Genomic DNA, 25,871 nt, shown 5'->3' on the forward strand with positions numbered 1-25,871 from the left:
TCCGACACTAATAAAGATTATTATTATGTGCAGGTTAGGTGGATTGGCATGGTGACGGGGATGAGTCGGGGGAGTGGCGCCCTATAAGAGTGCTCTTTTGGTGGATCGGTGCAGACTCGATGGGCCGAATGGCCTCCTTCTGCACAGCAGGCATTCTAAGGATTACTGAAACCCGATCAGATAGCGAGACATATTCTGGGTTTGGGGTTTATGCCGTCAGGAAATGTTTTTTTTTTAAAAAAAAGGTTTGCAGAGAAGTCCCTGACAACATTGAGGAGTTGGGGCCTTGTCCTGGGCCCTGGAAACCAGGAGGCCGACGGGGCCCTGCAACCAAAGGCAGGCGTCTGCCTCCCAACTCCCTCAATCGGCAATTTAGGAGGGAAGTCTCATATCGCTGCGTGGAAATAGACTGCGAGCATTCCCGCACTGGAACATTCCGGCCCTGGAACATTCCGGCCCATCGGGACAGTCGGGTTGCCAACTGGAGTCAAATGTATTCCTGGAGGCTTGCCCAGAAGCCTTGTCCCTCACGCTCCACCCAACACATCCATACATGAGACGAAATGCCGCAACTTCCCAAGAGAAACAGAGAAAAAATAGGAGCAGGAGGCCATTCGGCCTTCATGGTTGGCGCACGGATAGTCACATTGCCCAACTGGGCGCCACTCGACTCTCAGGCAAACAGCCCCCCCCCATTTACAATATTTTTATAGCTGGTAATAAGACACGTTCATGAGAAGGACATTTCAAACTAATCTTTCTTCATGTCGTTATGATGCTTTTCCAGGAATACTGCACAACCTGGATGTTGCTCTTCAATCCCGGGAAATTTCAGGCCAATCCTGCAGTGTCGGCAACCCCAAATCTCCCATTCAACTACCCCGTCTAATCCCACTCCCCCCCGTCAAACCTCTTTAATATCCCACCCCGTCTAATCCCACTCCCCCCCGTCAAACCTCTTTAATATTCCACCCAGTCTAATCCCACTCCCCCCCGTCAAACCTACTTAATATCCCACCCAGTCTAATCCCACTCCCCCCCGTCAAACCTCCTTAATATCCCACCCCGTCTAATCCCACTCCCCCCCGTCAAACCTCTTTAATATCCCAACCAGTCTAATCCCCCCCCGACAAACCTCCTTAATATCCCACCCAGTCTAATCTCACTCCCCCCCGTCAAACCTCCTTAATATCCCACCCAGTCTAATCCCACTCTCCCCGGCAAACCTCTTTAATATCCCACCCAGTCCAATCCCACTCCCCCCCGTCAAACCTCCTTAATATCCCACCCAGTCTAATCCCACTCCCCCCCGTCAAACCTCCTTAATATCCCACCCAGTCTAATCCCACTCCCCCCCGTCAAACCTCTTTAATATCCCACCCAGTCTAATCCCACTCTCCCCGTCAAACCTCCTTAATATCCCACCCAGTCTAATCCCACTCTCCCCGTCAAACCTCCTTAATATCCCACCCAGTCTAATCCCACTCCCCCCGTCAAACCTCCTTAATATCCCACCCAGTCTAATCCCACTCTCCCCGGCAAACCTCTTTAATATCCCACCCAGTCCAATCCCACTCCCCCCCGTCAAACCTCCTTAATATCCCACCCAGTCTAACCCCACTCCCCCCGTCAAACCTCCTTAATATCCCACCCAGTCTAATCCCACTCACCCCCGTCAAACCTCTTTAATATCCCACCCAGTCTAATCCCCCCCCGACAAACCTCTTTAATATCCCACCCAGTCTAATCCCCCCCCCGTCAAACCTCTTTAATATCCCACCCAGTCTAATCCCACTCTCCCTGTCAAACCAGTTTAATATCCCACCCAGTCCAATCCCACTCTCTCCCGTCAAACCTCTTTAATATCCCACCCAGTCTAATCCCACTCTCCCTGTCAAACCTCTTTAATATCCCACCCAGTCTAATCCCACTCTCTCCCGTCAAACCTCTTTAATATCCCACCCAGTCTAATCCCACTCCCCCCCCGTCAAACCTCTTTAATATCCCACCCAGTCTAATCCCACTCTCCCTGTCAAACCTCTTTAATATCCCACCCAGTCTAATGCCACTCTCTCCCCGTCAAATCTCTTTAATATCCCACCCAGTCTAATCCCACTCCCCCCCCCCGTCAAACCTCTTTAATATCCCACCCAGTCCAATCCCACTCTCCCCCGTCAAACCTCTTTAATATCCCACCCAGTCTAATCCCACTCTCGCCGTCAAACCTCTTTAATATCCCACCCAGTCTAATCCCACTCCCCCACCTCGTAAAACTTCTTTAATATCCCACCCAGTCCAATCCCACTCTCCCCCGTCAAACCTCTTTAATATCCCACCCAGTCTAATCCCACTCTCCCCGTCAAACCTCTTTAATATCCCACCCAGTCTAATCCCTCTCTCTCCCCGTCAAACCTCTTTAATATCCCACCCAGTCTAATCCCACTCTCTCCCGTCAAACCTCTTTAATATCCCACCCAGTCTAATCCCACTCTCCCGTCAAACCTCTTTAATATCCCACCCAGTCTAAACCCACTCCCTCCCGTCAAACCTCTTTAATATCCCACCCAGTCTAATCCCACTCTCTCCCGTCAAACCTCTTTAATATCCCACCCAGTCTAATCCCACTCTCTCCCGTCAAACCTCTTTAATATCCCACCCAGTCTAATCCCCCCCCCCCGGTCAAACCTCTTTAATATCCCAACCAGTCTAATGCCCCCCCGTCAAACCTCTTTAATATCCCACCCAGTTTAATCGCCCCCCCCCCCCGTCAAACCTCTTTAATATCCCACCCAGTCTAATCCCCCCCCCCCCCCGTCAAACCTCTTTAATATCCCACCCAGTCTAATCCCCCACCCCGTCAAACGTCTTTAATATCCCACCCAGTCTAATCCCACTCTCTCCCGTCAAACCTCTTTAATATCCCACCCAGTCTAATCCCACTCTCTCCCGTCAAACCTCTTTAATATCCCACCCAGTCTAATCCCCCACCCCGTCAAACGTCTTTAATATCCCACCCAGTCTAATCCCACTCCCCCCGTCAAACCTCTTTAATATCCCACCCAGTCTAATCCCACTCTCTCCCGTCAAACCTATTTAATATCCCACCCAGTCTAATCCCACTCTCTCCCGTCAAACCTCTTTAATATCCCACCCAGTCTAATCCCACTCTCTCCCGTCAAAACTCTTTTAATATCCCACCCAGTCTAATCCCACTCCCCCCCGTTAAACCTCTTTAAGATCCCACCCAGTCTAATCCCACTCTTCCCCCCCCCCCGTCAAACCTCTTTAATATCCCATCCAGTCTAATCCCACTCTCTCCCATCAAAACTCTTTAATATCCCACCCAGTCTGATCCCACTCTCCCGTCAAACCTCTTTAATATCCCACCCAGTCTAATCCCACTCTCCCCGTCAAACCTCTTGAATATCCCACCCAGTCTAATCCCTCTCTCTCCCCGTCAAACCTCTTTAATATCCCACCCAGTCTAATCCCACTCTCCCCATCAAACCTCTTTAATATCCCACCCAGTCTAATCCCACTCTCCCCGTCAAACCTCTTTAATATCCACCCAGTCTAATCCCACTCCCCGTCAAACCTCTTTAATATCCCACCCAGTCTAATCCCACTCTCTCCCGTCAAACTTCTTGAATACCCCACCCAGTCTAATCCCACTCTCCCCATCAAACCTCTTTAATATCCCACCCAGTCTAATCCCACTCTCCTGTCAATCCTCTTTAATATCCCACCCAGTCTAATCCCACTCTCCCCGTCAAACCTCTTTAATATCCCACCCAGTCTAATCCCACTCTCCCCATCAAACCTCTTTAATATCCCACCCAGTCTAATCCCACTCTCCCGTCAAACCTCTTTAATATCCCACCCAGTCTAATCCCACTCTCCCCGTCAAACCTCTTGAATATCCCACCCAGTCTAATCCCTCTCTCTTCCCGTCAAACCTCTTTAATATCCCACCCAGTCTAATCCCACTCTCCCCATCAAACCTCTTGAATATCCCACCCAGTCTAATCCCACTCTCCCCATCAAACCTCTTTAATATCCCACCCAGTCTAATCCCACTCTCCCCATCAAACCTCTTTAATATCCCACCCAGTCTAATCCCTCTCTCTCCCGTCAAACCTCTTGAATATCCCACCCAGTCTAATCCCACTCTCCCCATCAAACCTCTTTAATATCCCACCCAGTCTAATCCCACTCTCCCGTCAAACCTCTTTAATATCCCACCCAGTCTAATCCCTCTCTCTCCCCGTCAAACCTCTTTAATATCCCACCCAGTCTAATCCCACTCTCCCCGTCAAGCCTCTTTAATATCCCACCCAGTCTAATCCCTCTCTCTCCCCGTCAAACCTCTTTAATATCCCACCCAGTCTAATCCCACTCTCTCCCGTCAAACCTCTTTAATATCCCACCCAGTCTAATCCCACTCTCCCCATCAAACCATTTAATATCCCACCCAGTCTAATCCCACTCCCCCCCCGTCAAACCTCTTTAATATCCCACCCAGTCTAATCCAACTCTCCCCGTCAAACCTCTTTAATATCCCACCCAGTCTAATCACTCTCCCTCCCGTCAAACCTCTTTAATATCCCACCCAGTCTAATCCCCCCGTCAAACCTCTTTAATCTCCCACCCAGTCTAATCCCACTCTCCCCCCACCTGTCAAACCTCTTTAATATCCCACCCAGTCTAATCCCACTCTCCCCCCCCCGTCAAACCTCTTTAATATCCCACCCAGTCTAATCCCACTCTCCCCCCCTCGTCAAACCTCTTTAATATCCCACCCAGTCTAATCCCCCCCCCGTCAAACCTCTTTAATATCCCACCCAGTCTAATCCCACTCTCCCTGTCAAACCAGTTTAATATCCCGCCCAGTCCAATCCCACTCTCTCCCGTCAAACCTCTTTTATATACCACCCAGTCTAATCCCACTCTCCCTGTCAAACCTCTTTAATATCCCACCCAGTCTAATCCCACTCTCTCCCGTCAAACCTCTTTAATATCCCACCCAGTCTAATCCCATTCCCCCCCGTCAAACCTCTTTAATATCCCACCCAGTCTAATCCCACTCTCCCTGTCAAACCTCTTTAATATCCCACCCAGTCTAATGCCACTCTCTCCCCGTCAAATCTCTTTAATATCCCACCCAGTCTAATCCCACTCCCCCCCCCCCCCGTCAAACCTCTTTAATATCCCACCCAGTCCATCCCACTCTCCCCCGTCAAACCTCTTTAATATCCCACCCAGTCTAATCCCACTCTCGCCGTCAAACCTCTTTAATATCCCACCCAGTCTAATCCCACTCCCCCACCTCGTAAAACTTCTTTAATATCCCACCCAGTCCAATCCCACTCTCCCCCGTCAAACCTCTTTAATATCCCACCCAGTCTAATCCCACTCTCCCCGTCAAACCTCTTTAATATCCCACCCAGTCTAATCCCTCTCTCTCCCCGTCAAACCTCTTTAATATCCCACCCAGTCTAATCCCACTCTCTCCCGTCAAACCTCTTTAATATCCCACCCAGTCTAATCCCACTGCCCCCCGTCAAACCTCTTTAATATCCCACCCAGTCTAATCCCACTCTCTCCCGTCAAACCTCTTTAATATCCCACCCAGTCTAATCCCACTCTCTCCCGTCAAACCTCTTTAATATCCCACCCAGTCTAATCCCACTCTCCCTGTCAAACCTCTTTAATATCCCACCCAGTCTAATGCCACTCTCTCCCCGTCAAATCTCTTTAATATCCCACCCAGTCTAATCCCACTCCCCCCCCCCCGTCAAACCTCTTTAATATCCCACCCAGTCCATCCCACTCTCCCCCGTCAAACCTCTTTAATATCCCACCCAGTCTAATCCCACTCTCGCCGTCAAACCTCTTTAATATCCCACCCAGTCTAATCCCACTCCCCCACCTCGTAAAACTTCTTTAATATCCCACCCAGTCCAATCCCACTCTCCCCCGTCAAACCTCTTTAATATCCCACCCAGTCTAATCCCACTCTCCCCGTCAAACCTCTTTAATATCCCACCCAGTCTAATCCCTCTCTCTCCCCGTCAAACCTCTTTAATATCCCACCCAGTCTAATCCCACTCTCTCCCGTCAAACCTCTTTAATATCCCACCCAGTCTAATCCCACTCTCTCCCGTCAAACCTCTTTAATATCCCACACAGTCTAATCCCACTCTCCCGTCAAACCTCTTTAATATCCCACCCAGTCTAATCCCCCCCCCCGTCAAACCTCTTCAATATCCCACCCAGTCTAAACCCACTCCCTCCCGTCAAACCTCTTTAATATCCCACCCAGTCTAATCCCACTCTCTCCCCGTCAAACCTATTTAATATCCCACCCAGTCTAATCCCACTCTCTCCCCGTCAAACCTCTTTAATATCCCACCCAGTCTAATCCCACTCTCTCCCGTCAAACCTCTTTAATATCCCACCCAGTCTAATCCCACTCTCTCCCGTCAAACCTCTTTAATATCCCACCCAGTCTAATCCCCCCCCCCGGTCAAACCTCTTTAATATCCCAACCAGTCTAATGCCCCCCCGTCAAACCTCTTTAATATCCCACCCAGTCTAATCCCACTCCCCCCCGGAAAACCTCTTTAATTTCCCACCCAGTCTAATCTCACTCCCCCCGTCAAACCTCTTCAATATCCCACCCAGTCTAATCCCACTCTCTCCCGTCAAACCTATTTAATATCCCACCCAGTCTAATCCCACTCTCTCCCGTCAAACCTCTTTAATATCCCACCCAGTCTAATCCCACTCTCTCCCGTCAAAACTCTTTTAATATCCCACCCAGTCTAATCCCACTCCCCCCCGTTAAACCTCTTTAATATCCCACCCAGTCTAATCCCACTCTCTCCCATCAAAACTCTTTAATATCCCACCCAGTCTGATCCCACTCTCCCGTCAAACCTCTTTAATATCCCACCCAGTCTAATCCCACTCTCCCCGTCAAACCTCTTGAATATCCCACCCAGTCTAATCCCTCTCTCTCCCCGTCAAACCTCTTTAATATCCCACCCAGTCTAATCCCACTCTCCCCATCAAACCTCTTTAATATCCCACCCAGTCTAATCCCACTCTCCCCGTCAAACCTCTTTAATATCCACCCAGTCTAATCCCACTCTCTCCCGTCAAACTTCTTGAATATCCCACCCAGTCTAATCCCACTCTCCCCATCAAACCTCTTTAATATCCCACCCAGTCTAATCCCACTCTCCCGTCAATCCTCTTTAATATCCCACCCAGTCTAATCCCACTCTCCCCGTCAAACCTCTTTAATATCCCACCCAGTCTAATCCCACTCTCCCCATCAAACCTCTTTAATATCCCACCCAGTCTAATCCCACTCTCCCGTCAAACCTCTTTAATATCCCACCCAGTCTAATCCCACTCTCCCCGTCAAACCTCTTGAATATCCCACCCAGTCTAATCCCTCTCTCTCCCCGTCAAACCTCTTTAATATCCCACCCAGTCTAATCCCACTCTCCCCATCAAACCTCTTGAATATCCCACCCAGTCTAATCCCACTCTCCCCATCAAACCTCTTTAATATCCCACCCAGTCTAATCCCACTCTCCCCATCAAACCTCTTTAATATCCCACCCAGTCTAATCCCTCTCTCTCCCGTCAAACCTCTTGAATATCCCACCCAGTCTAATCCCACTCTCCCCATCAAACCTCTTTAATATCCCACCCAGTCTAATCCCACTCTCCCGTCAAACCTCTTTAATATCCCACCCAGTCTAATCCCTCTCTCTCCCCGTCAAACCTCTTTAATATCCCACCCAGTCTAATCCCACTCTCCCCGTCAAGCCTCTTTAATATCCCACCCAGTCTAATCCCTCTCTCTCCCCGTCAAACCTCTTTAATATCCCACCCAGTCTAATCCCACTCTCTCCCGTCAAACCTCTTTAATATCCCACCCAGTCTAATCCCACTCTCCCCATCAAACCATTTAATATCCCACCCAGTCTAATCCCACTCCCCCCCCGTCAAACCTCTTTAATATCCCACCCAGTCTAATCCAACTCTCCCCGTCAAACCTCTTTAATATCCCACCCAGTCTAATCACTCTCCCTCCCGTCAAACCTCTTTAATATCCCACCCAGTCTAATCCCCCCGTCAAACCTCTTTAATCTCCCACCCAGTCTAATCCCACTCTCCCCCCACCTGTCAAACCTCTTTAATATCCCACCCAGTCTAATCCCACTCTCCCCCCCCGTCAAACCTCTTTAATATCCCACCCAGTCTAATCCCACTCTCCCCCCCTCGTCAAACCTCTTTAATATCCCACCCAGTCTAATCCCCCCCCCGTCAAACCTCTTTAATATCCCACCCAGTCTAATCCCACTCTCCCTGTCAAACCAGTTTAATATCCCGCCCAGTCCAATCCCACTCTCTCCCATCAAACCTCTTTTATATACCACCCAGTCTAATCCCACTCTCCCTGTCAAACCTCTTTAATATCCCACCCAGTCTAATCCCACTCTCTCCCGTCAAACCTCTTTAATATCCCACCCAGTCTAATCCCATTCCCCCCCGTCAAACCTCTTTAATATCCCACCCAGTCTAATCCCACTCTCCCTGTCAAACCTCTTTAATATCCCACCCAGTCTAATGCCACTCTCTCCCCGTCAAATCTCTTTAATATCCCACCCAGTCTAATCCCACTCCCCCCCCCCCGTCAAACCTCTTTAATATCCCACCCAGTCCATCCCACTCTCCCCCGTCAAACCTCTTTAATATCCCACCCAGTCTAATCCCACTCTCGCCGTCAAACCTCTTTAATATCCCACCCAGTCTAATCCCACTCCCCCACCTCGTAAAACTTCTTTAATATCCCACCCAGTCCAATCACACTCTCCCCCGTCAAACCTCTTTAATATCCCACCCAGTCTAATCCCACTCTCCCCGTCAAACCTCTTTAATATCCCACCCAGTCTAATCCCTCTCTCTCCCCGTCAAACCTCTTTAATATCCCACCCAGTCTAATCCCACTCTCTCCCGTCAAACCTCTTTAATATCCCACACAGTCTAATCCCACTCTCCCGTCAAACCTCTTTAATATCCCACCCAGTCTAAACCCACTCCCTCCCGTCAAACCTCTTTAATATCCCACCCATTCTTATCCCACTCTCTCCCCGTCAAACCTATTTAATATCCCACCCAGTCTAACCCCACTCTCTCCCCGTCAAACCTCTTTAATATCCCACCCAGTCTAATCCCACTCTCTCCCGTCAAACCTCTTTAATATCCCACCCAGTCTAATCCCACTCTCTCCCGTCAAACCTCTTTAATATCCCACCCAGTCTAATCCCCCCCCCCGGTCAAACCTCTTTAATATCCCAACCAGTCTAATGCCCCCCCGTCAAACCTCTTTAATATCCCACCCAGTTTAATCCCCCCCCCCCGTCAAACCTCTTTAATATCCCACCCAGTCTAATCCCCCCCCCGTCAAACCTCTTTAATATCTCACCCAGTCTAATCCCACTCTCTCCCGTCAAACCTCTTTAATATCCCACCCAGTCTAATCCCCCCCCCGTCAAACCTCTTTAATATCTCACCCAGTCTAATCCCACTCTCTCCCGTCAAACCTCTTTAATATCTCACCCAGTCTAATCCCACTCCCCCCCGTCAAACCTCTTTAATATCTCACCCAGTCTAATCCCACTCTCTCCCGTCAAACCTCTTTAATATCCCACCCAGTCTAATCCCACTCTCTCCCGTCAAACCTCTTTAATATCCCACCCAGTCTAATCCCACTCTCTCCCGTCAAAACTCTTTTAATATCCCACCCAGTCTAATCCCACTCCCCCCCCCCGTTAAACCTCTTTAATATCCCACCCAGTCTAATCCCACTCTCCCCCCCGTCAAACCTCTTTAATATCCCACCCAGTCTAATCCCACTCTCCCCCCCCCCCGTCAAACCTCTTTAATATCCCATCCAGTCTAATCCCACTCTCTCCCATCAAAACTCTTTAATATCCCACCCAGTCTGATCCCACTCTCCCGTCAAACCTCTTTAATATCCCACCCAGTCTAATCCCACTCTCCCCGTCAAACCTCTTGAATATCCCACCCAGTCTAATCCCTCTCTCTACCCGTCAAACCTCTTTAATATCCCACCCAGTCTAATCCCACTCTCCCCATCAAACCTCTTTAATATCCCACCCAGTCTAATCCCACTCTCCCCGTCAAACCTCTTTAATATCCACCCAGTCTAATCCCACTCTCTCCCGTCAAACCTCTTGAATATCCCACCCAGTCTAATCCCACTCTCCCCATCAAACCTCTTTAATATCCCACCCAGTCTAATCCCACTCTCCCGTCAAACCTCTTTAATATCCCACCCAGTCTAATCCCACTCTCCCCGTCAAACCTATTTAATATCCCACCCAGTCTAATCCCACTCTCCCCATCAAACCTCTTTAATATCCCACCCAGTCTAATCCAACTCTCCCGTCAAACCTCTTTAATATCCCACCCAGTCTAATCCCACTCCCCCCGTCAAACCTCTTTATTATCCCACCCAGTCTAATCTCACTCCCCCATCAAACCTCTTTAATATCCCACCCAGTCTAATCCCAGTCTCTCCCTCAAACCTCTTTAATATCCCACCCAGTCTAATCCCACTCCCCGTCAAACCTCTTTAATATCCCACCCAGTCTAATCCCACTCCCCCCCGGAAAACCTCTTTAATTTCCCACCCAGTCTAATCTCACTCCCCCCGTCAAACCTCTTCAATATCCCACCCAGTCTAATCCCACTCTCTCCCGTCAAACCTCTTCAATACCCCACCCAGTCTAATCCCACTCTCTCCCCGTCAAACCTCTTTAATATCCCATCCAGTCTAATCCCACTCTCTCCCCGTCAAACCTCCTTAATATCCCACCCAGTCCAATCCCACTCTCTCCCGTCAAATCTCTTTAATATCCCACCCAGTCTAATCCCACTCTCTCCCCGTCAAACCTCTTTAATATCCCACCCAGTCTAATCCCCCGTCAAACCTCTTCAATATCCCACCCAGTCTAATCCCACTCTCTCCCGTCAAACCTCTTTAATATCACACCCAGTCTAATCCCACTCTCGCGTCAAACATCTTTATTATCCCACCCAGTCTAATGCCACTCTCTCCCCGTCAAACCTCTTTAATATCCCACCCAGTCTAAACCCACTCCCTCCCGTCAAACCTCTTTAATATCCCACCCATTCTTATCCCACTCTCTCCCCGTCAAACCTCTTTAATATCCCACCCAGTCTAATCCCACTCTCTCCCCATCAAACCTCTTTAATATCCCACCCAGTCTAACGCCACTCTCTCCCGTCAAACCTCTTTAATATCCCACCCAGTCTAATCCCCCCCCCGTCAAACCTCTTTAATATCCCACCCAGTCTAATCCCCCCCCCCGTCAAACCTCTTTAATATCCCACCCAGTCTAATCCCACTCCCCCCCGTCAAACCTCCTTAATATCCCACCCAGTCTAATCCCACTCTCTCCTGTCAAACCTCTTTAATATCCCACCCAGTCAAATCCCCCCCGTCAAACCTCTTTAATATCCCACCCAGTCTAATCCCACTCTCTCCCCGTCAAACCTCCTTAATCTCCCACCCAGTCTAAACCCACTCTCTCCCCTCAAAACTCTTTTAATATCCCACCCAGTCTAATCCCACTCTCTCCCATTAAACCTCTTTGATATCCCACCCAGTCTAATCGCACTCCCTCCCGTCAAACCTCTTTAATATCCCACCCAGTCTAATCCCACTCTCTCCCCGTCAAACCTCCTTAATATCCCACCCAGTCTAATGCCCCCGTCAAACCTCTTTAATCTCCCACCCAGTCTAAACCCACTCTCTCCCCTCAAAACTCTTTTAATATCCCACCCAGTCTAATCCCACTCTCTCCCATTAAACCTCTTTGATATCCCACCCAGTCTAATCGCACTCCCTCCCGTTAAACCTCTTTAATATCCCACCCAGTCTAATCCCACTCTCCCCGGCAAACCTCTTTAATATTCCACCCAGTCTAATCCCACTCTCTCCCCGTCAAACCTCTTTAATATCCCACCCAGTCTAATCCCACTCCCCCATCAAACCTCTTTAATATCCCACCCAGTCTAATCCCACTCTCTCCCCGTCAAACCTCTTTAATATCCCACCCAGTCTAATCTCACTCCCCCATCAAACCTCTTTAATATCCCACCCAGTCTAGTCTCACTCCCCCATCAAACCTCTTTAATATCCCACCCAGTCTAATCCCACTCTTTCCCGTCAAACCTCTTTAATATCCCACCCAGTCTAATCCCACTCTCCCCGTCAAACCTCTTTAATATCCCACCCAGTCTAATCCCACTCTCTCCCGTCAAACCTCTTTAATATCCCACCCAGTCTAATCCCACTCTCCCGTCAAACCTCTTTAATATCCCACCCAGTCTAATCCCACTCTCCCCGTCAAACCTCTTTAATATCCCACCCAGTCTAATCCCTCTCTCTCCCCGTCAAACCTCTTTAATATCCCACCCAGTCTAATCCCACTCTCTCCCGTCAAACCTCTTTAATATCGCACCCAGTCTAATCTCACTCCCCCATCAAACCTCTTTAATATCCCACCCAGTCTAATCCCACTCTCCCCGGCAAACCTCTTTAATATTCCACCCAGTCTAATCCCACTCTCTCCCCGTCAAACCTCTTTAATATCCCACCCAGTCTAATCTCACTCCCCCATCAAACCTCTTTAATATCCCACCCAGTCTAATCCCACTCTCTCCCGTCAAACCTCTTTAATATCCCACCCAGTCTAATCCCACTCCGTCAAACCTCTTTAATATCCCACCCAGTCTAATCCCACTCTCCCCGTCAAACCTCTTTAATATCCCACCCAGTCTAATCCCACTCTCCCGTCAAACCTCTTTAATATCCCACCCAGTCTAATCCCTCTCTCTCCCCGTCAAACCTCTTTAATATCCCACCCAGTCTAATCCCACTCTCCCGTCAAACCTCTTTAATATCCCACCCAGTCTAATCCCACTCTCCCCGTCAAACCTCTTTAATATCCCACCCAGTCTAATCCCACTCTCTCCCCGTCAAACCTCTTTAATATCCCACCCAGTCTAATCCCACTCTCTCCCGTCAAACCTCTTTAATATCCCACCCAGTCTAATCCCACTCTCCCCGTCAAACCTCTTTAATATCCCACCCAGTCTAATCCCACTCCCCCCCGTCAAACCTCTTTAATATCCCACCCAGTCTGAACCCACTCTCTCCCCGTCAAACCTCCTTAATATCCCACCCAGTCTAACCCCACTCTCTCCCCGTCAAACCTCCTTAATATCCCACCCAGTGCAATCCCACTCTCTCCCGTCAAACCTCTTTAATATCCCACCCAGTCTAATCCCACTCCCCCCCGTCAAACCTCTTTAATATCCCACCCAGTCTAATCCCACTCTCTCCCGTCAAATCTCCTTAATATCCCACCCAGTCTAATCCCACTCTCTCCCGTCAAACCTCTTTAATATCCCACCCAGTCTAATCACACTCTCTCCCGTCAAACCTCTTTAATATCCCACCCAGTCTAATCACACTCCCTCCCGTCAAACCTCTTTAATATCCCACCCAGTCTAATCCCACTCTCTCCCGTCAAACCTCCTTAATATCCCACCCAGTCTAATCCCACTCTCTCCCCGTCAAACCTCCTTAATATCCCACCCAGTCTAATCCCACTCTCTCCCGTCAAACCTCTTTAATATCCCACCCAGTCCAATTCCACTCTCTCCCGTTAAACCTCTTTAATATCCCACCCAATCTAATCCCACTCTCTCCCCGTCAAACCTCCTTAATATCCCACCCAGTCTAATTCCCCCGTCAAACCTCTTTAATCTCCCACCCAGTCTAATCCCACTCTTCCCCCCCCCCATCAAACCTCTTTAATATCCGACCCAGTCTAACCCCACTCTCCCCCCCGTCAAACCTCTTTAATATCCCACCCAGTCTAATCCCACTCTCCCCCCCTCGTCAAACCTCTTTAATATCCCATCCAGTCTAATCCCACTCCCCCCGTCAAACCTCTTTAATATCCCACCCAGGCTAATCCCACTCTCTCCCCGTCAAACCTCTTTAATATCCCAACCAGTCTAATCCCACTCTCCCCGTCAAACCTCTTTTATATCCCACCCAGTCTAATCCCACTCCCCTCAAACCTCTTTAATATCCCACCCAGTCTAATCCCACTCCCCCCCGTCAAACCTCTTTAATATCCCACCCAGTCTAATCCCACTCTCTCCCGTCAAACCTGTTTAATATCCCATCCAGTCTAATTCCACTCTCTCCCCGTCAAACCTCTTTAATTTCCCACCCAGTCTAATCCCACTCCCCCCGTCAAACCTCTTTAATATCCCACCCAGTCTAGTCCCCGTCAAACCTCTTCAATATCCCACCCAGTCTAATCCCACTCTCTCCCCGTCAAACCTCTTCAATATCCCACCCAGTCTAATCCCACTCTCTCCCGTCAAACCTCTTCAATACCCCACCCAGTCTAATCCCACTCTCTCCCCGTCAAACCTCTTTAATATCCCATCCAGTCTAATCCCACTCTCTCCCGTGAAATCTCTTTAATATCCCACCCAGTCTAATCCCCCCGTCAAACCTCTTTAATCTCCCACCCAGTCTAATCCCACTCTGCCCCCCCCCGTCAAACCTCTTTAATATCCCACCCAGTCTAATCCCACTCTCCCCCCCCCGTCAAACCTCTTTAATATCCCACCCAGTCTAATCCCACTCTCCCCCCCTCGTCAAACCTCTTTAATATCCCATCCAGTCTAATCCCACTCCACCCCCGTCAAACCTCTTTAATCCCACTCTCTCCCGTCAAACCTCTTTAATATCCCACCCAGTCTAATCCCACCCTCTCCCCGTCAAACCTCTTTAGTATCCCACCCAGTCTAATCCCACTCTCCCCGTCAAACCTCTTTAATATCCCACCCAGTCTAATCCCCCGTCAAACCTCTTCAATGTCCCACCCAGTCTAATCCCACTCTCTCCCTTCAAACCTCTTTAATATCCCACCCAGTCTAATCCCACTCCCCCCGTCAAACCTCTTTATTATCCCACCCAGTCTAATCTCACTCCCCCATCAAACCTCTTTAATTTCCCACCCAGTCTAATCCCACTCTCTCCCGTCAAACCTCTTTATTATCCCACCCAGTCTAATCCCACTCCCCGTCAAACCTCTTTAATATCCCACCCAGTCTAATCCCACTCCCCCCCGGAAAACCTCTTTAATTTCCCACCCAGTCTAATCCCACTCCCCCCGTCAAACCTCTTCAATATCCCACCCAGTCTAATCCCAGTCTCTCCCGTCAAACCTCTTTAATATCCCACCCAGTCTAATCCCACTCCCCGTCAAACCTCTTTAATATCCCACCCAGACTAATCCCACTCCCCCCCGGAAAACCTCTTTAATTTCCCACCCAGTCTAATCCCACTCCCCCCGTCAAACCTCTTCAATATCCCACCCAGTCTAATCCCACTCTCTCCCCGTCAAACCTCTTTAATATCCCATCCAGTCTAATCCCACTGTCTCCCCGTCAAACCTCCTTAATATCCCACCCAGTCCAATCCCACTCTCTCCCGTCAAATCTCTTTAATATCCCACCCAGTCTAATCCCCCGTCAAACCTCTTCAATATCCCACCCAGTCTAATCCCACTCTCTCCCGTCAAACCTCTTTAATATCACACCCAGTCTAATCCCACTCTCGCGTCAAACCTCTTTATTATCCCACCCAGTCTAATGCCACTCTCTCCCCGTCAAACCTCTTTAATATCCCACCCAGTCTAAACCCACTCCCTCCCGTCAAACCTCTTTAATATCCCACCCATTCTTATCCCACTTTCTCCCCGTCAAACCTCTTTCATATCCCACCCAGTCTAATCCCACTCTCTCCCCATCAAACCTCTTTAATATCCCACCCAGTCTAATCTCACTCCCCCATCAAACCTCTTTCATATCCCACCCAGTCTAATCCCACTCTCTCCCGTCAAACCTCTTTAATATCCCACCCAGTCTAATCCCACTCTCTCCCGTCAAACCTCTTTAATATCCCACCCAGTCTAATCCCCCTCCGTCAAACCTCTTTAATATCCCACCCAGTCTAATCCCACTCTCCCGTCAAACCTCTTTAATATCCCACCCAGTCTAATCCCACTCTCCCCGTCAAACCTCTTTAATATCCCACCCAGTCTAATCGTTCTCTCTCCCCGTCAAACCTCTTTAATATCCCACCCAGTCTAATCCCACTCTCTCCCGTCAAACCTCTTTAATATCCCACCCAGTCTAATCCCACTCTCCCCGTCAAACCTCTTTAATATCCCACCCAGCCTAATCCCACTCCCCCCCGTCAAACCTCTTTAATATCCCACCCAGTCTAATCCAACTCTCTCCCGTCAAACCTCTTTAATATCCCACCCAGTCTAATCACACTCCCTCCCGTCAAACCTCTTTAATATCCCACCCAGTCTAATCCCACTCTCTCCCCGTCAAACCTCCTTAATATCCCACCCAGTCTAATCCCACTCCCCCCCCCCGTCAAACCTCTTTAATATCCCACCCAGTCTAACCCCACTCTCCCCCCCGTCAAACCTCTTTCATATCCCACCCAGTCTAATCCCACTCCCCCCCGTCAAACCTCTTTAATCCCACTCTCTCCCGTCAAACCTCTTTAATATCCCACCCAGTCTAATCCCACTCTCTCCCCGTCAAACCTCTTTAATATCCCAACGAGTCTAATCCCACTCTCCCCGTCAAACCTCTTTAATATCCCACCCAGTCTAATCACACTCTCTCCCGCCAAACCTCTTTAATATCCCACCCAGTCTAATCCCTCTCTCTCCCCGTCAAACCTCTTCAATATCCCACCCAGTCTAATCCCACTCTCCCCATCAAACCTCCTTAATATCCCACCCAGTCTAATCCCCCCGTCAAACCTCTTTAATCTCCCACCCAGTCTAATCCCACTCTCCCCCCCCCATCAAACCTCTTTAATATCCCACCCAGTCTAACCCCACTCTCCCCCCCCCGTCAAACCTCTTTAATATCCCACCCAGTCTAATCCCACTCTCCCCCCCTCGTCAAACCTCTTTAATATCCCACCCAGTCTAATCCCACTCCCCCCCCGTCAAACCTCTTTAATCCCACTCTCTCCCGTCAAACCTCTTTAATATCCCACCCAGTCTAATCCCACTCTCTCCCCGTCAAACCTCTTTAATATCCCACCAAGTCTAATCCATCGTCAAACCTCTTTAATATCCCACCCAGTCTAATCCCACTCCCCCCGTCAAACGTCTTTAATATCCCACCAAGTCTAATCCATCGTCAAACCTCTTCAATATCCCACCCAGTCTGATCCCACTCTCTCCCGTCAAACCTCTTTAATATCCCACAGAGTCTAATCCCACTCACTCCCCGTCAAACCTCCTTAATATCCCACCCAGTCCAATTCCACTCTCTCCCGTCAAACCTCTTTAATATCCCACCCAGTCTAATCCCCCCCCCCGTCAAACCTCTTTAATATCCCACCCAGTCTAATCCCCCCCCCCGTCAAACCACTTTAATATCCCACCCAGTCTAATCCCACTCTCTCCCCGTCAAACCTCTTTAATATCCCACCCAGTCTAATCCCACTCTCTCCCGTCAAACCTCTTTAATATCCCACCCAGTCTAATCCCCCCCCCCGTCAAACCACTTTAATATCCCACCCAGTCTAATCCCACTCCCCCCGTCAAACCTCTTTAATATCCCACCCAGTCTAATCTCACTCCCCCATCAAACCTCTTTAATATCCCACCCAGTCTAATCCCACTCCCCGTCAAACCTCTTTAGTATCCCACCCAGTCTAATCCCACTCCCCCCCCTCAAACCTCTTTAACATCCCACCCAGTCTAATCCCACTCTCTCCCGTCAAACCTGTTTAATATCCCATCCAGTGTAATCCCACTCTCTCCCTGTCAAACCCCTTTAATTTCCCACCCAGTCTAATCCCACTCCCCCCGTCAAACCTCTTTAATATCCCACCCAGTCTAATCCCCCGTCAAACCTCTTCAATATCCCACCCAGTCTAATCCCACTCTCTCCCGTCAAACCTCTTCAATACCCCACCCAGTCTAATCCCACTCTCTCCCCGTCAAACTTCTTTAATATCCCATCCAGTCTAATCCCACTCTCTCCCCGTCAAACTTCCTGAATATCCCACCCAGTCCAATCACACTCTCTCCCGTCAAATCTCTTTAATATCCCACCCAGTCTAATCCCCCGTCAAACCTCTTTAATATCCCACCCAGTCTAATCACACTCCCCCCGTCAAACCTCTTTAATATCCCACCCAGTCTCATCTCACTCCCCCATCAAACCGCTTTAATATCCCACCCAGTCTAATCACACTCCCCCCGTCAAACCTCTTTAATATCCCACCCAGTCTAATCCCACTCTCTCCCGTCAAACCTCTTTAATATCCCATCCAGTCTAATCCCACTCTCTCCCCGTCAAACCTCTTTAATATCCCACCCAGTCTCATCTCACTCCCCCATCAAACCGCTTTAATATCCCACCCAGTCTAATCACACTCCCCCCGTCAAACCTCTTTAATATCCCACCCAGTCTAATCCCACTCTCTCCCGTCAAACCTCTTTAATATCCCACCCAGTCTAATCCCACTCTCTCCCGTCAAACCTCTTTAATATCCCATCCAGTCTAATCCCACTCCCCCCCCGTCAAACCTCTTTAATATCCCACCCAGTCTAATCCCACTCTCTCCCGTCAAACCTCCTTAATATCCCACCCAGTCTAATCCCACTCCCCCCGTCAAACGTCTTTAATATCCCACCCAGTCTAATCACAGTCCCTCCCGTCAAACCTCTTTAATATCCCACCCAGTCTAATCCCACTCTCTCCCGTCAAACCTCTTTAATATCCCACCCAGTCTAATCCCACTCTCTCCCGTCAAACCTCTTTAATATCCCACCCAGTCTAATCCCACTCCCCCCGTCAAACCTCTTTAATATCCCACCCAGTCTAATCCCACTCCCCCCGTCAAACCTCTTTAATACCCCACCCAGTCTAATCCCACTCCCCCCGTCAAACGTCTTTAATATCCCACCCAGTCTAATCCCACTCTCTCCCCGTCAAACCTCTTTAATATCCCACCCAGTCTAATCCCACTCTCTCCCGTCAAACCTCTTTAATATCCCATCCAGTCTAATCCCACTCTCTCCCGTCAAACCTCTTTAATATCCCACCCAGTCTAATCCCACTCTCCCCGGCAAACCTCTTTAATATCCCACCCAGTCTAATCCATCGTCAAACCTCTTCAATATCCCACCCAGTCTAATCCCACTCTCTCCCGTCAAACCTCTTTAATATCCCACCCAGTCTAATCCCACTCTCTCCCGTCAAACCTCCTTAATATCCCACCCAGTCTAATCCCACTCTCTCCCGTCAAACCTCCTTAATTTCCCACCCAGTCTAATCCCACTCTCTCCCGTCAAACCTCTTTAATATCCCACAGAGTCTAATCCCACTCACTCCCCGTCAAACCTCCTTAATATCCCACCCAACCAATTCCACTCTCTCCCGTCAAACCTCTTTAATATCCCACCCAGTCTAATCCCACTCTCTCCCGTCAAACCTCTTTAATATCCCACCCAGTCTAATCCCCCCCCGTCAAACCTCTTTAATATCCCACCCAGTCTAATCCCACTCCCCCCCCGTCAAACCTCTTTAATATCCCACCCAGTCTAATCCCCCCCCGTCAAACCTCTTTAATATCCCACCCAACCAATTCCACTCTCTCCCGTCAAACCTCTTTAATATCCCACCCAGTCTAATCCCCCCCCGTCAAACCTCTTTAATATCCCACCCAGTCTAATCCCACTCCCCCCCCGTCAAACCTCCTTAATATCCTACCCAGTCTAATCCCACTCCCCCCCCCCCCCGTCAAACCTCTTTAATCCCACTCTCTCCCGTCAAACCTCTTTAATATCCCACCCAGTCTAATCCCACTCTCTCCCCGTCAAACCTCTTTAATATCCCACCCAGTCTAATCCCTCTCTCTCCCCGTCAAACCTCTTTAATATCCCAACCAGTCTAATCCCACTCTCCCCGTCAAACGTCTTTAATATCCCACCCAGTCTAATCCATCGTCAAACCTCTTCAATATCCCACCCAGTCTAATCCCACTCTCTCCCGTCAAACCTCTTTAATATCCCACAGAGTCTAATCCCACTCACTCCCCGTCAAACCTCCTTAATATCCCACCCAGTCCAATTCCACTCTCTCCCGTCAAACCTCTTTAATATCCCACAGAGTCTAATCCCACTCACTCCCCGTCAAACCTCCTTAATACCCCACCCAGTCTAATCCCACTCTCTCACGTCAAACCTCTTTAATATCCCACAGAGTCTAATCCCACTCACTCCCCGTCAAACCTCCTTAATATCCCACCCAGTCCAATTCCACTCTCTCCCGTCAAACCTCTTTAATATCCCACCCAGTCTAATCCCACTCTCTCCCGTCAAACCTCTTTAATATCCCACCCAGTCTAATCCCCCCCGTCAAACCTCTTTAATATCCCACCCAGTCTAAACCCACTCCCCCCGTCAAACCTCTTTTATATCCCACCCAGTCTAATCTCACTCCCCCATCAAACCTCTTTAATATCCCACCCAGTCTAATCCCACTCCCCGTCAAACCTCTTTAGTATCCCACCCAGTCTAATCCCACTCCCCCCCGTCAAACCTCTTTAATATCCCACCCAGTCTAATCCCACTCTCTCCCGTCAAACCTGTTTAATATCCCATCCAGTGAAATACCACTCTCTCCCCGTCAAACCTCTTTAATTTCCCACCCAGTCTAATCCCACTCCCCCCGTCAAACCTCTTTAATATCCCACCCAGTCTAATCCCCGTCAAACCTCTTCAATATCCCACCCAGTCTAATCCCACTCTCTCCCCGTCAAACCTCTTTAATATCCCATCCAGTCTAATCCCACTCTCTCCCCGTCAAACCTCCTGAATATCCCACCCAGTCCAATTCCACTCCCTCCCGTCAAACCTCTTTAATATCCCACCCAGTCTAATCCCACTCCCCCCGTCAAACCTCTTTAATATCCCACCCAGTCTAATCCCACTCTCTCCCGTCAGACCTCTTTAATATCCCACCCAGTCTAATCCCCCCCCCGTCAAACCTCTTTAATATCCCACCCAGTCTAATCCCCCGTCAAACCTCTTTAATATCCCACCCAGTCTAATCCCACTCCCCCCGTCAAACCTCTTTAATATCCCATCCAGTCTAATCCCACTCTCTCCCCGTCAAACCTCTTTAATATCCCACCCAGTCTAATCCCCCGTCAAACCTCTTTAACATCCCACCCAGTCTAATCTCACTCCCCCCCGTCAAACCTCTTTAACATCCCACCCAGTCTAATCTCACTCCCCCATCAAACCTCTTTAACATCCCACCCAGTCTAATCCCACTCCCCCCCCGTCAAACCTCTTTCATATCCCACCCAGTCTAATCCCACTCTCTCCCATCAAACCTCCTTAATATCCCACCCAGTCTAATCCCACTCCCCCCCCGTCAAACCTCTTTAATATCCCACCCAGTCTAATTCCCCCGTCAAACCTCTTTAATTTCCCACCCAGTCTAATCCCACTCCCCCCGTCAAACCTCTTTAATATCCCACCCAGTCTAGTCCCCGTCAAACCTCTTCAATATCCCACCCAGTCTAATCCCACTCTCTCCCCGTCAAACCTCTTCAATATCCCACCCAGTCTAATCCCACTCTCTCCCGTCAAACCTCTTCAATACCCCACCCAGTCTAATCCCACTCTCTCCCCGTCAAACCTCTTTAATATCCCATCCAGTCTAATCCCACTCTCTCCCCGTCAAACCTCCTTAATATCCCACCCTGTGCAATCCCACTCTCTCCCGTGAAATCTCTTTAATATCCCACCCAGTCTAATCCCCCCGTCAAACCTCTTTAATCTCCCACCCAGTCTAATCCCACTCTGCCCCCCCCCGTCAAACCTCTTTAATATCCCACCCAGTCTAATCCCACTCTCCCCCCCCCGTCAAACCTCTTTAATATCCCACCCAGTCTAATCCCACTCTCCCCCCCTCGTCAAACCTCTTTAATATCCCACCCAGTCTAATCCCACTCCACCCCCGTCAAACCTCTTTAATCCCACTCTCTCCCGTCAAACCTCTTTAATATCCCACCCAGTCTAATCCCACCCTCTCTCCGTCAAACCTCTTTAGTATCCCACCCAGTCTAATCCCACTCTCCCCGTCAAACCTCTTTAATATCCCACCCAATCTAATCCCCCGTCAAACCTCTTCAATGTCCCACCCAGTCTAATCCCACTCTCTCCCTTCAAACCTCTTTAATAACCCACCCAGTCTAATCCCACTCCCCCCGTCAAACCTCTTTATTATCCCACCCAGTCTAATCTCATTCCCCCACCAAACCTCTTTAATTTCCCACCCAGTCTAATCCCTCTCTCTCCCCGTCAAACCTCTTTAATATCCCACCCAGTCTAATCCCACTCTCTCCCTTCAAACCTCTTTAATATCCCACCCAGTCTAATCCCACTCCCCGTCAAACCTCTTTAATATCCCACCCAGTCTAATCCCACTCCCCCCCGGAAAACCTCTTTAATTTCCCACCCAGTCTAATCCCACTCCCCCCGTCAAACCTCTTCAATATCCCACCCAGTCTAATCCCAGTCTCTCCCGTCAAACCTCTTTAATATCCCACCCAGTCTAATCCCACTCCCCGTCAAACCTCTTTAATATCCCACCCAGTCTAATCCCACTCCCCCCCGGAAAACCTCTTTAATTTCCCACCCAGTCTAATCCCACTCCCCCCGTCAAACCTCTTCAATATCCCACCCAGTCTAATCCCACTCTCTCCCCGTCAAACCTCTTTAATATCCCATCCAGTCTAATCCCACTGTCTCCCCGTCAAACCTCCTTAATATCCCACCCAGTCCAATCCCACTCTCTCCCGTCAAATCTCTTTAATATCCCACCCAGTCTAATCCCCCGTCAAACCTCTTCAATATCCCACCCAGTCTAATCCCACTCTCTCCCGTCAAACCTCTTTAATATCACACCCAGTCTAATCCCACTCTCGCGTCAAACCTCTTTATTATCCCACCCAGTCTAAAGCCACTCTCTCCCCGTCAAACCTCTTTAATATCCCACCCAGTCTAATCCCACTCTCCCCCCCTCGTCAAACCTCTTTAATATCCCACCCAGTCTAATCCCACTCCACCCCCGTCAAACCTCTTTAATCCCACTCTCTCCCGTCAAACCTCTTTAATATCCCACCCAGTCTAATCCCACTCTCTCCCGTCAAACCTCTTTAATATCCCACCCAGTCTAATCCCCCTCCGTCAAACCTCTTTAATATCCCACCCAGTCTAATCCCACTCTCCCGTCAAACCTCTTTAATATCCCACCCAGTCTAATCCCACTCTCCCCGTCAAACCTCTTTAATATCCCACCCAGTCTAATCGTTCTCTCTCCCCGTCAAACCTCTTTAATATCCCACCCAGTCTAATCCCACTCTCTCCCGTCAAACCTCTTTAATATCCCACCCAGTCTAATCCCACTCTCCCCGTCAAACCTCTTTAATATCCCACCCAGCCTAATCCCACTCCCCCCGTCAAACCTCTTTAATATCCCACCCAGTCTAATCCCACTCTCTCCCGTCAAACCTCTTTAATATCCCACCCAGTCTAATCACACTCCCTCCCGTCAAACCTCTTTAATATCCCACCCAGTCTAATCCCACTCTCTCCCCGTCAAACCTCCTTAATATCCCACCCAGTCTAATCCCACTCCCCCCCCCCGTCAAACCTCTTTCATATCCCACCCAGTCTAATCCCACTCCCCCCCGTCAAACCTCTTTAATCCCACTCTCTCCCGTCAAACCTCTTTAATATCCCACCCAGTCTAATCCCACTCTCTCCCCGTCAAACCTCTTTAATATCCCAACCAGTCTAATCCCACTCTCCCCGTCAAACCTCTTTAATATCCCACCCAGTCTAATCACACTCTCTCCCGCCAAACCTCTTTAATATCCCACCCAGTCTAATCCCTCTCTCTCCCCGTCAAACCTCTTCAATATCCCACCCAGTCTAATCCCACTCTCCCCATCAAACCTCCTTAATATCCCACCCAGTCTAATCCCCCCGTCAAACCTCTTTAATCTCCCACCCAGTCTAATCCCACTCTCCCCCCCCCATCAAACCTCTTTAATATCCCACCCAGTCTAACCCCACTCTCCCCCCCCCGTCAAACCTCTTTAATATCCCACCCAGTCTAATCCCACTCTCCCCGTCAAACCTCTTTAATATCCCACCCAGTCTAATCCCACTCCCCCCCCGTCAAACCTCTTTAATCCCACTCTCTCCCGTCAAACCTCTTTAATATCCCAACCAGTCTAATCCCACTCTCCCCGTCAAACCTCTTTAATATCCCAACCTGTCTAATCCCACTCTCCCCGTCAAACCTCTTTCATATCCCACCCAGTCTAATCCCCCGTCAAACCTCCTTAATATCCCACCCAGTCTAATCCCACTCCCCCCGTCAAACGTCTTTAATATCCCACCCAGTCTAATCCATCGTCAAACCTCTTCAATATCCCACCCAGTCTGATCCCACTCTCTCCCGTCAAACCTCTTTAATATCCCACCCAGTCTAATCCCACTCCCCCCCCGTCAAACCTCTTTAATATCCCAACCAGTCTAATCCCACTCTCCCCGTCAAACCTCTTTAATATCCCACCCAGTCTAATCCCACTCTCTCCCGTCAAACCTCTTTAATATCCCACCCAGTCTAATCCCCCCCCCCCCCCGTCAAACCACTTTAATATCCCACCCAGTCTAATCCCACTCCCCCGTCAAACCTCTTTAATATCCCACCCAGTCTAATCTCACTCCCCCATCAAACCTCTTTAATATCCCACCCAGTCTAATCCCACTCCCCGTCAAACCTCTTTAGTATCCCACCCAGTCTAATCCCACTCCCCCCCCTCAAACCGCTTTAACATCCCACCCAGTCTAATCCCACTCTCTCCCGTCAAACCTGTTTAATATCCCATCCAGTGTAATCCCACTCTCTCCCTGTCAAACCCCTTTAATTTCCCACCCAGTCTAATCCCACTCCCCCCGTCAAACCTCTTTAATATCCCACCCAGTCTAATCCCCCGTCAAACCTCTTCAATATCCCACCCAGTCTAATCCCACTCTCTCCCGTCAAACCTCTTCAATACCCCACCCAGTCTAATCCCACTCTCTCCCCGTCAAACCTCTTTAATATCCCATCCAGTCTAATCCCACTCTCTCCCCGTCAAACTTCCTGAATATCCCACCCAGTCCAATCACACTCTCTCCCGTCAAATCTCTTTAATATCCCACCCAGTCTAATCCCCCGTCAAACCTCTTTAATATCCCACCCAGTCTAATCACACTCCCCCCGTCAAACCTCTTTAATATCCCACCCAGTCTCATCTCACTCCCCCATCAAACCTCTTTAATATCCCACCCAGTCTAATCCCACTCCCCCCCCGTCAAACCTCTTTAATATCCCACCCAGTCTAATCCCACTCTCTCCCGTCAAACCTCTTTAATATCCCATCCAGTCTAACCCCACTCTCTCCCGTCAAACCTCCTTAATATCCCACCCAGTCTAATCCCACTCCCCCCGTCAAACGTCTTTAATATCCCACCCAGTCTAATCCCACTCTCCCCATCAAACCTCTTTAATATCCCACCCAGTCTAATCCCACT

The sequence above is a fragment of the Scyliorhinus torazame genome, chromosome 24, assembly GCF_047496885.1.
Source record: "Scyliorhinus torazame isolate Kashiwa2021f chromosome 24, sScyTor2.1, whole genome shotgun sequence".
NCBI classification, from domain to species: domain Eukaryota; kingdom Metazoa; phylum Chordata; class Chondrichthyes; order Carcharhiniformes; family Scyliorhinidae; genus Scyliorhinus; species Scyliorhinus torazame.